At 39.5% G+C, this 14,263-nt stretch overlaps 1 protein-coding gene across 7 annotated transcripts in view; it reads right to left on the bottom strand.

Moving 5' to 3' along the window:
• The window catches only part of DISP1 (dispatched RND transporter family member 1), an 85,712-nt gene that overhangs the window by 45,319 nt on the left and 26,130 nt on the right, over nt 1–14,263 (bottom strand). For 2 of the 7 annotated variants that reach the window (XM_053383095.1, XM_053383091.1), the window contains exon 1: nt 5,600–5,660. The exons of 3 other annotated variants lie outside the window; for them this stretch is intronic. The gene's annotated coding sequence lies outside the window, so the exon portion shown is untranslated. Of the gene's footprint in view, nt 1–1,397; nt 1,684–5,599; nt 5,661–14,263 lie in introns of those variants that run through there. 2 more of the 7 variants (XM_053383093.1, XM_053383090.1) reach the window with 1 other exon arrangement.

A 14,263-nucleotide genomic window follows, 5' to 3' on the forward strand; every position in this document is an offset into this window, starting at 1 on the left:
AAACTAGAAGGGACTTTAATATACAATTGTAGTTTCTGTTTAGAATCACATATTGTACAACTTAAAGCAAATAGAGATGAAATAATTAAATGTATTAGGTAACTTGAGGAACTGGCAGAACTCTTAGTTAAATATGTCAATAGCTTTTTCACCTCACCAAACAGCAAAAGAGCCATTTTTAAGAGTTAGGTAAATTTACAAGTAACATTTTAGACTAGAAATTATATGCTTGCAAGACATCCCTGTATCAAGCAAGGAAAGCTGTGCACTCTTAGCACAATGCAAAAGGATTCTAAGAATCCTTACGCAAGTTTAAATCATACACCCTACAATTTTAAGCACCGTCATTACACTAAATCTTATATACATGGCTTAATGACTTTTCAATGGTATGTAAAGGCAAGTTTTCATTATGATAAATCCTTTATGCTTACAATAATGCTACACACACACACACACACACAGACACACAGTGATATGCTCTTTTTCAGCTGAAAAAGGAAGTAACTTGTACTGAAAATGAACTGAAACATGTACAGGAATCCACAATAAATTATGTAAACAGGGAATGTCAATATTTAGAATAACTCACAGCAGTAGAAAATCCTGTTAAGATAATGCACAACTGTAAAAGAATTGTTCTGCTACATGCATTTGAAAGGCACATAACACAGTAAGTTTGAAACCAATTTTGGATAATATGTATTATCTAGAACCTTCCAGTGTGCTCTGCTAACAAAAGTTGCAAAGCTGAATTAAATTAAACTGGCTTTTGACACACAGGAATCACAGCTGAGCTATGATTTTAGCATATAACTGGTTAAATGTTTTTGTATCTAAACACGTGCACACTTTTCAAAGTGACAATATATTTAGAATACTTTTCAACTTCTGCACTTAATAGCTGTGTTTTTTCGTAAAAAAAAGTCATAAAACCATACAATATTTTAGTATGCTAAATAGACATACGATGAACATGTTTTAAATGACATTCAGTGCAGGTTTCCTAATCTCAGTTTATCAGATGAGAAAATTGCTTGTCGTACATGCATATCCCCAAGTAAATTTAAGATACCAATCAAGTTTAATTGCTGAATGCCTTCTGCCAGTTTTGCAGGCACATTCTGCTTCCTTAAAAACAATACCTACTTGCATTTGTTCTCTTCAATCACTATAAAAGCATTTTGCCTCCTGTTGGGTCCGAACAAAACCAGGAAATCTCTTACTTTAGACACATTCCCTGGCAGCCCGTTAAGTTTTGCCACACTTATTCTCAGGCTTTTTAAGTCTCCCCCTTCAACTGCAGTCTCATTCCAAGTCAACAATCATATGCATACTTAACACAGCTTTGCAAAAACAAACCAACCCATAAGTTCTTAATACTTGCATTAACTCACCCAATTATTCTGAAATTCCTGGCTTAAGCCGCATCAAAAAATGTAGTGCAGAAACTAGAGATAAATATTTGGGGAGGATATCTCTCCTTGATTGCCAAATAAGAACAGTGTTGAAGAATTAAAATCGTTATCTTGAAATGAACTAAAGAAAACTCAAAGCTGTATGCACGATCTTTTATGAAGTCTTCACGGCAAAAGCTGTTGGTTAACTGCTCAGAACAGCAGAGACAAAATAGCTGGTTGAGGCTGCTCTGCAATACTGCAGAGAGGAGTCAGTATGACATGCACATGCAAATTGCCTTAAATCAGGCTTGTTGGGGGCTGGAATTTCCAGCTCTCTTTCTCCTATTGGACAGTCGAATTTCTCTCCTAATGAGCCTCAAGGGGCAAGGGCTCAGTGGTAACAGCTGGTATGGCAAAGGCTTGATTTCCATGCAAGGTTAGAAAGGCAGGATATTACCATTAACATGCCCCCCCCCCCGTTTCTGCAGGAGAAGCTATTGCTGCTAAACATATCTGTGTTTTTCCTTTTAAACTGAACTAGTTGCTAGATTAAGACCCTTTCAGATGGCCTTATTTGGTTTGCTATTTTAGAGAAACTTTAAACTCCAGCATCCAGGTACCTCATTTGTAAGATCTATCACGTATAAGGATTTTTCACTACACTTTGCAAACATAGCCCCACTCTACACTAAGAACAGCAGAGAAGCACGGCTGAGTCAGTCCATAAAAGTCTACCAATTCCAACATTCAGCTACCAACAGAGGCCAGGCTAGTCAAATGCATCTGGGAAGTTCACAAGCAGGGAATAAAGGCAATAATCCTCTCCCATTGTTCTCCAGATCCCAGCAACTGGTATGCAGAGGCATTCCGTCTCTGAACCTGGAAGGTTCTATTTAGGTATCATGTCGAATAGATCTATCCTCCACAAACTTGTCTACCCTTTTAAAAGACATTTAAGTCTGGAGATGCCAATGCCCCCAAATCTTGTGGCAGTGGGTTTTTAATAAACGAATCACCTTCTTTTATGTCTCCTGAATCTGCGGTCAAACAATTTATGTGTCCAGAATCTGAGGTAAAAAGGTGTGCAAAAGGAGGAAATCATAGAATTGTAGAGTTGGAAGGGATCCGTAGGATCATCTAGTCCACACCCTGCAACGCAGGAATATGCAACTGTCCCATACAGGGATTGAACCTGCAATCTTGGCGTTATCAGCACTACGCTCTAAACAACAAAAGCTGAATGAATTTGTTGCATCTTTACTGAAGAAGATGCAGGACAGAGCCCAGTCCCTGAACTAACTTTCTCAGGAAGGAAGTTTGAGAAACTGAGGTAAACAGTTGTGACAAGAGATGGAAATCTAGGTCTTGCTGACAAAATAAAAAGCAATACATCATCAGTTCCAGATGGCATCGACCCAAGAGATTTCAAATGTGAAATTGCTTATCTTCTTACAAAAAAATTTAACTTGTAAGATCAGCCTCCATTACGGAAGGCTGAAAATTGGACAGTGTAACAGCTATTTTTATAAAGGGATAGAGGGCAGGAAGATCTATAAAATTACATGTCCGTTCTGGGAAAACTGAAAGAAAGCAATACTGATGATAAAGCTAGAATTACCAAGCACTTAGAACAGGGGTCAGCAACCTTTTTCAGCCGTGGGCCAGTCCACCATCCCTCAGACCAGGTGGTGGGCCAGACTATATTTTGAAGGGGGGGAAAAAACGAATGAAATCTTATGCCCCACAAATAACCCAGAGACGCCTTTTAATAAAAGCACACATTCTACTCATGTAAAAACACCAGACAGGCCCCACAAATAACCCAGAGATGCATTTTAAATAAAAGCACACATTCTACTCATGTAAAAACACGCTGATTCCCGGACCGCCCGCAGGCCGGACTGAGAAGGCGATTGGGGCACATCCAGCCCCCAGGCCTTAGTTTGCCTACCCCTGACTTAGAAGAATAAGTCTCTGTGAAAAGAAACCCTGCCTGTACGACCTTTTTAGCGTTTATTTATTTGGATTATTTTTATAGACCACTTATATTTTAACAAATCCACTTGAAGCTGTTTTGTTCTTCGAGTGTCAAAAAGCATGTGGATAGGGGCGATCTAGATGGCACTGCATACTCTGAGTTTCAAAAAGCTCTTGGAAAAGTCCCTCATCAAAGAGGAAGCTAAGCCAAGCTTACTCGTGAGGTAAGAGGGCAGGCCCTCTTATGGATCAGTAGTGGGTTAAAGAACAGGAAGCAGACGGTAAAAAAATAAAACAAAGGCAGTTCTCACAATGTAAGGATGTAAGAAGCAGGGTCCCTCAGGATCTATATTGGGACCTGAGCTTTTAAACTCGTTCATAAGTGATCTAGAGTTAGGAGTGAATAGCGAGAGAGCAAAGTTTGCTGGTGACAACCTATGGTCAAAACAAAAAGGCACTGAGAGGAGTTTGAAAAGGATCTACCCAAACCTGGTAAATGGGCAGTAAAATTGCAACGGCAAAACAAACAAGCGGAAAGTGATGTGAGTTGGGGCAAAAATTAAAAATAAATAAAAATCTAACCTCACATATATGGTGCCTGAACTGGCAGTAACCTACAAGGAAAGAAATCCTGTGGTTGCAGTGGATGGTTGGTTTAAGATGCTGACCCAGCTATGGCCAAAGCACATTGCATGTTAGGGAGCAGAAATAGGAAGAATCATAGGATTGTAGAGTTGGAAGAGACCCTGACGATCATCTAGTCCAATCCCCTGCAATGCAGGAACATGCAACCGGGGATCGAACCTGCAACCTTGGCGCTATCAGCACCACGCTCTAATCAACTGAGTTATCCATCTACATGTTGTGCTCATGCAGACTTCCCATAGCATCACTGTGAGAACATGATGCTAGCCTAGATGGCCAGCTGCTCTGATCCAGAGGGCTCTTCTTATGTTCTTAAATCAGCCTTTTAACTTGTTTTGATTTAAATCACTGAAATAAAATATATCTCCACTGCGATTCAGAGCACTGCAGTAATTAATCCAGAAAGGAACATACCACAGTGCCCAAATCACCATCTTCCAGGAAGGCATATAACATATTACTTTACTTTTTTTATTACACTATATCAGAAGAGGTGAATGACACTGTCAACTAAGCATCCAGAAAAAGATTAAAAATACATTAAAACATCAGTCATTAAAAACTTCCCTAAACAGGGCAGCAAGAATTCCCAAGTTATGCAATTGCTCCTTTAAAGGTAACTGGAACCACACTCTTCCACACATGACATGCACCACTGTCCTGGGAAAGCTACAATAGTCAAGGGCTGCGAAAAAGATTCTATGCACCTCAGTGGAACATCATTCCTTAGGTTTTATATGCAATACTCTGGCCATTACCTCCTTGAAGGCATTATTAGTGAGCAAGAGCTCGTGCAAAAGGGTTACGGTAAGTTGTATAGCTCAATATAATTCTAGCCCTAGGACTACTGTCTGGAGACTAGAGCGGCCCTTGACAATACAGACCCAGACATGAATTACTGTCAAATCAGAGACTTGCACATATTACTCAGCTTAGCATTATGCAGCATCCTAGTAACCAGAGAAATGTTGAAGAAAGATGTAGCCAAACTCTCAAAAATAAGAACAAGCATTTTGTTAACATGTGAAGACAGGCTGAAAACCAATGGAAGACTCTAGAAATGCAACTGGCCTCTATGGCAGCCACTTCTTATTAAACATGTATGAAAAGAAGTAAGATGCCTAGTTCAGCTGTGGTCACAATTCATGAGCAGTAGAAATCTGTCTGTTTTGCTTCTATGACTAGTGATGATCATTTCCACAAGCATAATTTTATCGGCCAATTTTCTGCTACCTACTGCTTTTCAGACACAAGAATCTTCTATTTCTATAAATAAATAGGTGTGGTTGTGATAGAGACGTGTAGTGGAGACAGGCATTTAAGTAAAGAAACCAAAAGGGTTTCATACAATAGAGGCCGACTAATAACCTCAGCAGGCATGCTTTAATTTCAATTCTTTATGGATAAGCTAACCAACAATATAACCTCTTGAGTTCAAAAGGAACACTACACACACCTGTGGAGTTTCAATCAAACCACAAAATCTGTTAAACAGGCTGATCTCCGCTACACACAGTCAGCTGCTTATAAGCAAAGGAATGTGTGACATTGGTGGAGTTGGGTCATATGTATCTTACCTTAGCAGCTTAAAAGCTCTGGTGGCGTATTATGAGGTATGATAGCTGGCCCTATGCCAACCTTAATAGCACTTATGGACCTATAAACATAAGAATGCATACATGCATATTATATTCTGCAAATATGCAGGAATAAGTCCAAAGAAATTAAATAAGTACAGTCTGACTTGCTTTTCCCCTGCTGGCTAATTCAATCATTTGTTTCATAATGTACCCCAAGGTCCAGTTATTCTGACAACTAAGAGACAACCTCATCTGATCTTGGAATAACAGCATGCACTATGGTGTGTTGTTGTTGTTTAGTCGTTTAGTCATGTCCGACTCTTCGTGACCCCATGGACCAGAGCACACCAGGCACTCCTGTCTTCCACTGCCACCCGCAGTTTGGTCAAACTCATACTGGTAGCTTCGACAACACTGTCCAACCATCTTGTCCTCTGTCGTCTCCTTCTCCTTGTGCCCTCCATCTTTCCCAACATCAGGGTCTTTTCCAGGGAGTCTTCTCTTCTCATGAGGTGGCCAAAGTATTGGAGCCTCAGCTTCACGATCTGTCCTTCCAGTGAGCACTCAGGGCTGATTTCCTTAAGAATGGATAGGTTTGGTGTGTACTACGACTTAAGTTGTCGCTTTGAGACAGCTGATGGTATGGTATCTTTCAAGACCACATTGTCCTATGTACGGTGAAAAATTACTACTAGCAACTACTATTACTACATCACTGTGCCCATTTTCCTTCCCCCACATGATAAACCTCTTGGACACCTCATTTTTTAAACTGAGCAAGATCCACAAGAGGAGGAAGATGGCTAGAGGATTGCATTATTCTGTTAAAAATAAGAAAATATCTATGGTACCCAAGCATTAAGCAGGGAGTGGACACTATGCTTATCCCTTCTCACATGTGCAACAGTGCACACATGGGGAGGAATAATGCCTTCAACAATTTCTAGTTGTTTGTGAATATGTTCTCATTTTGACACATTTCCTGTGTATTTGGCTACTCATAACAGCAACTTGACATCTTTCCGCAGGGCCTGCAAGACAGAGCTGTTCCACCAGGCCTTTGGCCAGGGCACAGCCTGACTCCCTCCCTTGGCAATCTTCACGGAGCTCTGGCCCAATGGTTGCCAGTGGCTTGAGTTGAATTAACTTTATAATGAATGATTTTAGAGTGTTGTGTTGTGTTGTACTGCTGTACTGTTTTATTGTTGTTAGCCGCCCTGAGCCCGGCTTCGGCTGGGGAGGGCGGGATATAAATAAAATTTATTATTATTATTATTATTATTATTATTATTATTATTTGCAGTACCACATAAAGTAACTGCAAGTCATCTCAGAATAAGTATAAAAATGTAACTATTAAAATTTATGTTATGATTTTAAAAGTCACAACACAAACAAATCATGCAGATCAGTTCAGTCCCCCCCCCCCCAATCATACACCATAAAGGCTTGTTAAACTGATGTAAACCAAAATTATTGAAAGAAATCAAACAACTGCAGCGTATGGTTTAAAATATAAAAAGGTGCAGAAATTTGCATGTTTCAAATAACATTCAAAATGTGTACCTTTCTCAAAATGTATCAAATTGGATGAGGAAATTAAATTGTTTCAACAGTCATAGAAGCTTGACTTTCTAAAGTAGAGTTTAACACGCCTGTTTGTAACTTCAAGCAAGTTGCCTGATCTGACAAACATGCACCAATAATAAATGACTTACACTGGAGCGCAGCTGTACTAACATTTATACAAAGTTACACAGTCATATGCATTCCATTATCACAGGTGTTGGCTTTCCACTATGAGTTACAACTAATAGGAAACTTGAACAAGTATACGCAAACCCCCAGACTGGGCTATTTTTACAAGCAGCCAAGGCGGGAGATGATATGAGTCCATCACCCGTAAACATAATAAATGATGCAAAAAGCCACATGCAGCACTTCATAAATTGGACAAGGTTGGTACTTTAGAAATCCCACCAACTTGATGTTATACACTGATTACATTGCTTGGCAGGCATCTAGAGAAGACATCACCTGTCCATTTATGTACAATGCTGTTAGTACAAAGAGGAAGTATTCTCAATTCTACCTTGTGAGAATTAAGACAAGGTGAAAAGCACAACCACCATATCGGAGCTAGCTGTCTAACTGCACCCACCCACACCCTGGTCAACTCTTACAAGTTTGGAAGCCGCACTGTATTCAAGGGAAACCCAGCCAGATGGGTGGGGTATGTATTAATTAATTATTATTAGTATCATGAAGAGTCCTGGCCATCTCTATTGTTACTAGTTTCAGGAGAACTACTAACAATAGATCTCTCAGCAGCTTTCAGTATCATCAGTCATGGAATTCTGGAGCAGCGGTCCAAGCTGGGTGGAGACAACACTGGGTTGTAGTGATTCTGCTTATATGTGGGTAGCTGGTTCCAGGTGATGCTGGACCACATAGCATTTACATCTCAGGGTCTTGCAGCAGTGTTCAAAATTCCCCCAGTGCCAGGCGTGTTGTGCTACTGGCGCAGGTCCAATTATTGTTCTTATTCATTTCATGTCTATATCGCTTTACATTTTAAAGAAGAAAAAAACCTCAAAGCGGTTTACAAGACATTTAAACATCAAATACCAGTACATCAAATACAACAATGCAGAATACAACAGATTCAAGCTTCAAGGAAAATATTTCAGATCCTTCTCTATGTGACATTTTGCTTCTCAACCTAACCTACCTCACAAGGGTGTTATGTGGATTAACTGAGCAGTGGAAGAACCATGTACTCCTTGTAGAAAAAGGTGTATAAATATATATAATTATAAGTACAATAAATAAGCTCTTCTGCTTGCCTGCTTAAGAAAACTGGAGAGGCCAGCTAGATGGAGACGTCCATTGCCAACCTAGCATCCAGAGGTTTCCACATGGTTGCCAGTGGCAAAACTCACCCGGCTAATTTAGAACACTACCTTTCATTATTAACTAGCATTATGCAAGACTGTTATTGATGTTTTATGTCTGTTTTCATCATGGCTATGTTTTTAAGTTTTATGAGATGATATCAACTCTTTACATGGCTAGATGAATCGGAATGCAGCCATTAATATATATATATATTTTAAAAATCTCTGCTGCTTTGCATCTTATGATGGCTCGTTTGGTTTACTCGATTTGCGTTTTTTGGCATTTAACAAATGAATATTCTATAACACTGTATTACATTCTCTGCAGGCTTCTGGAATCTGCCTGTGCTAAAGTTTTTCCATACACAAAGGGGGAGGCTGTGAATGTTCAATTAGGGACAACTTAAGCTATGTATATGGCTCTCATAAATGTTTCTTTTATCAAATGAACAGTTATGGCATCAACCTGGGAGGTTGCTGCTTAAGTCAGAGAACTGTAACACCATGGACTCTAATAGCTGCCTTTATTCAGCACCTACACTTTTTCCTGCTTAGGGTAATGAAATAAGTATTAAGACTACAGGAGTTTTTTTCTTTACAAAAGAGGTCCAAGTGATTTGAGTAAACGGACATTGCAACAGCTCATACAGAAGGTTTTATCTGATCTGAGATTTGCTGACACACTAATGAAGGCTGAAGCAGACAAGGCAAGAGAAAATGTTGTTTGAGCACAAATTTAAATGTTTATTCACTAGGCTGCTTGGGTTTGAGAGCACTGCCCAAACACAGCTCTTCCAATGCGGAGACAATATTTTCTAGTTGTCTCTTGGCAAAGAGATGGGAGCCTGGGAATTCCTCTTGCGTGCAGATAAATCAATGGCCAGGCTTTGAGAGAGCTAACCTTCAGTGCCTTCAGAAGCATGTGTTAAATGTCTCTGGGACACTCCAGTTTTGCATAGCTCACACTAAATGAAAACCACCAGCTCTAATTATAAGCTGGTAACTTTTAAAAATGGATTAGCTCAACAAATATATGAGATAATTTTTATTATTATTTGAAAACAATGCATAAATTCAACTATTTTCTTCAAACCAGAAGCCCAAATTCAACATTTTTTTGACTGTGAATGCAAGGGCTGTTGCAGTAGCATTAAGTGCAAGAATAATGGCTGCACAATACGAAATCCATCGCAATACTAGCGGAAACTTGTTATGCAACAAGTATCAGGGATACCATAATCTGCTTCACAACCAGCAACAATAACTGTGCTGCCTTGCGGCCCGTCTCCTGTGCAAGCCATTCCACTAGCACAACTAGTACACTGCTAAGGGACTTAAACTTACTGTGACTTATTTAATAAAGTTATCATTAATTTCAAGGCAATACCGGTAAGTCATAGAAATCACTAATCATCATGTGCATTTAAGATTATTTGCACATGTGTTGGCTCACTCTTGCAAGTACTGGGAAACCCAGCCAGATGGGTGGGGTATAATAATAATAATAATAATAATAATAATAATAATAATAATAATAATTTAAAATTTTAATTAAGTACCCTCATACCTTCATTTTTTTTTAAAAAAAGCACTGACATTACATAGATCTGACAGTCTCTGAAGAGACAGGAGGAAATAATCCATTGTGCCTCCTTGCCACAAATTTATCAGGGCTCCTTTCCAAACTCACCAAGGCTATGGGAAACGTTCAACCCATTTACAGTTGCACCAGCTTAACATTCAAAAAACCTAAACCTTGAGCAATGAAGGAGGTATATGCTCCCACTGCACAGCTTTCCGTAGTCCTTAAACTAATGCAGGATTTGTCAGCCTCCTCACTGTTATTCACAAGTAAGAAAATATAGTTGAATGATGATCAATTATATAACTACAATATATATCATAGCTGGTTTGGGAAGCTCTATATGTGAAGGCGCTTCAGGCTCCATCTTCTCCAACAGCAATGAGTGAAGAGCTGTACTTGCAGAAAAGCTAATATTACGCATATGAAACTGGTTCTCTCCCCGCACCCATGACAACCAAGTGGGAGGGGGGAGGAAACCCACCTGTAATTCTCAGTGTTATTTTACTTTTAAAAGTGTGTTGTAATGCTGATAAGTGTTTTAACACTTAGTTCCAAATTAACTTTGTCAGCCTTTGCATTCTACAGGCTCTCAGTTTCCTTTCAAAAACTTTTTCAACATCTGTAATACCAGTGAAAAGGGTATTCCAAAAAGGGTTTGGAAAAGGGTTCCAAAAAATACTGATGATGGGGAGAAATTTCACACAACATATGAGCCTGCTAATTAATTCCATGCCAACCACAGCACAGAGACAGACAGACAGACAGACAGACAGACAGTGCAAGCCTCAGACTCCATCTTCAACAGTCTAAAACAACTTTCTTTCTTCTCACATTCCCAAGTCCCTAAAACCTGTAGCCAGGCCAGAAAGTTATGAGGACAGAGCCCACATACTGTATATGGCTGGGCAAATTGGAACTGTTGTAATACTAGAACTATGTAAAACTTTGGAAGTACACCGATATTCCAATAGCGTTCATATTAATTTGTGTATAGTTTCATGGTAAGGAACAGAAAGTTAAGAATCAAGGGTTATTATATAACTGATTTATACCAAAAGTGTTCTTAAAAAGAGAACACTTTTAGAGCTTAGAGAAAGCTTAACTCCTCTTCAAAGTACAAAATCTCCTAACCCCTGTTTAAATACACTACACATGCACCTTGACCCTTCAAAAACGGGGTTTTTTTAAAAAAAATCTTCCCTGGGGGGAAAGAGGCCTAGCTCATAATTTCTGTATTAAACTCTGTACTATTAGCTAAGGAATGGAATTATTAGTGACAGGTTCACTGAATTACCTGAGAGGTCACTAGAGCTTCCTCAAAATCTAAAACTGCCACCATAAATTTAACTAATGACAAATGATTTTTTTAAGCTACCAGAAGGAGATGTGCACAGGATAAAAACTCTTCCAAACAGCAAGTTAGGCACTGCACAACAGTCTTCTACAGCAATGACAGAGGCATCAAACTGATATGCATCAATGCTAGTTTAGATGCTGCTTTCGCAATTGCGCTATAACTTTTACAATCCACACAGTAAAAATGAGAAGCCAAGGACGAAAATATAATTGATGGTGGCAATCCCATGCACTTAAACATGAACTTCCCCAATCAATCAAGAACATTTGTGGGGAAGGGTCTGATTCTGAAGCCAAAAAGAGTTCACAGATGCAAAGTACAGAACTACCCCATCACCTACAGCTTTTCTCCCCAAAGTGTTTTGCCAATGCACAGCAGAAGAGTGGGGGCTGCAGGTAAGGAGCCTTTGAATTTCATCTGTATGCCCCTTTTTGTCTTAAAACTTGGACCCTGCTCTAAGTTCCCGGGACAATTCTTGTTTATGCACATGGAAGTGCCATAATCAAATCTAGTTTGGAATTAAATCAGAAGCTGATTCCTGATCGATACACTTGAGGGCAATTTCATTTCCCCATAAGTCAACCTGTGTAAAGTAACTGACCATGAAACAGTCATCAATTTTGAGAAAACAGAAAGGCTATTCACCTGGTGTTGATACAAACATATCAAAGATGAAATGAAGGAGCTGCTCTCAAACAGAAGGTTTTGTCATGAACTAAACATTTGTTTAGAGCCAATTAGGTGCTGGTCTGAACACACACACACACACACACACACACACACACACACAATTAGCTTACTAGGGGCACCTCTGCCTTGAAGTGAAAATTATCTGAAAGCTACAGGGATGAGTGTGCATCACAAAGAAGTAGCCAACTTCTCAAGTGGGTAAGAGAGCCATCCATATTTTGAAATAACCCATCTGCGAAACAGAACTTCTCCCCTGAGCCTTCCCCAATGGTAGGGAAACAAAGGCCGATATAATGATTCTATAGTAGGACCCTGAAAGCTGTCAAAATGAAAAAACCCAGAGCGTAACCCTACAATATCTGAAAGGGCATTCCAGGGGCTGCAAGTTAGGTCAAATCTACCCCTCCAACGTCAGAGATCTGATCTCACAGACTCCCTCCCTATGGCTGGTTCCTTCAAAGCCAACAGATGTTGGAGTTCCATAATCTGAAGAAGCAGAAGGGGGCTATCTTGAAATATGGCTTGGGTCCAAAGTCCTCCTGGCACTCTGACAGGCCACAAACCAGAGATAAATTTAAATAAACTTCTGAGCATGTCTAAATCTCTCCTTCCCCTTTCCTCTACCTCATGGTAGACCACATGTCTTGTATGGAAAAGGTCCCAGGATCAATCTTTGGTATCTCCAGGTAGGGATGAGAAAGACTCCTGTCTGAAAAGCCACTGCAAATCAAAGGGCAAGGGAAAGCGTTAAGAGTACAGTTGTTGTTGGAAACTTGCATATAGGCCCAGCCAGGTGCAGCATAAAGCAGTTTAAATGCCTTCAGTTCCTCTCCCTTGCAACCATAGGAATACAGTCTTAATATTAAAATAAATGCATGTTTGAGTTGTAGGATCTTAATCAAAGTGATCTCAAATAACCTTAGTAAAAGTGGAGTAACTATATATAAAAAGTAACAACCAACGGTACATAAAATGCAAAATAACAAAGTTTCACATTTTCCTTTGGACAGACCCTTCCTTTTCCCTCTCTCCAAGATATACTTGTTAAAGTGTCATCATGTCCACTCTCAGGGCTGAACTGCACAAGGCCTTTTTTGTATATTTGCCCCCCTTGTAAAAGCAACGTGTGCAATGATCATGACATCACCCTCCAAAACCAAAGGTTTCTGACAAGCATTCTCAGTAATCTGAAGGCTAATGAAAACAGTGTTTGGATGGGCTCCACCCCTATAATTTCTTAGAAGGGTTGGTGTGCTGTATCACACTTCTACCCAACACTACAGGCTACAGTTCAGGTCAGGGGAAATTATGCACAATACACTGAGAGTACCATCAGTGCTCGTTCACACTCTGCTCATCATCAGTTGCTCATGAAGATCAGAAACAAAAGCACTTTAAAGCAGGCAAGTACGGAAAAAGAAAAAGAAGGCAAGCAGACACTGACATTGCTAGCTACCAAATTGTTCTGACAAAAACCAACAACTTTCATTTGGTCTAATTGAATGCAAAATGTTAAGCAATTTAGAATGTGACAAACCCATGGACCAGTAATTTTAATGTGATTTTTAATGTGGTTGTTCTTTTAACATTCACAGATATGTTAAATAAGCAGCCAGCCATACAACAGGCTCTGCTAAAATATACTAAGAGCAGAACCATGACTTTGTACTGCTTCTCATCATTAAATAATCTGGCTAAACCTTATAGCAAATTTGTGCTTTTCCATGTACAGTAATGAGAAGGAAATAAAACATAAAACTTGCTAGCTCAACCCCCCCCCCCAAAAAAACAGTGTGTCTTCATAGAGCTATAGTAGAAACAGAATATTTTTGTTATGGCAGAGAAATTGTGTGGCTGCTTGCCTGGCTGGAAGGTAGGGGTTGAAAGAAATGTAGTGTATGAGGACTGGACTTCAAACTATTTGCTCAAGAGGCATTTTCCTAAATTCAAGTACTGTACATAAAAGATCTCAGGTTCAATACCTTGCACTTAACTGTTTGTGTGTATTTAATGTGTCCAACCACCATTATCAGAGTGACAAGAATAAAGCAGAATCGAGTCCAGATAGAAAATGAAATTCTGATAATACTTTAATGCTAACCAACTGAACAAGAACAGCATATAATATGATG

The sequence above is a fragment of the Podarcis raffonei genome, chromosome 3 (assembly GCF_027172205.1).
Source record: "Podarcis raffonei isolate rPodRaf1 chromosome 3, rPodRaf1.pri, whole genome shotgun sequence".
NCBI classification, from domain to species: domain Eukaryota; kingdom Metazoa; phylum Chordata; class Lepidosauria; order Squamata; family Lacertidae; genus Podarcis; species Podarcis raffonei.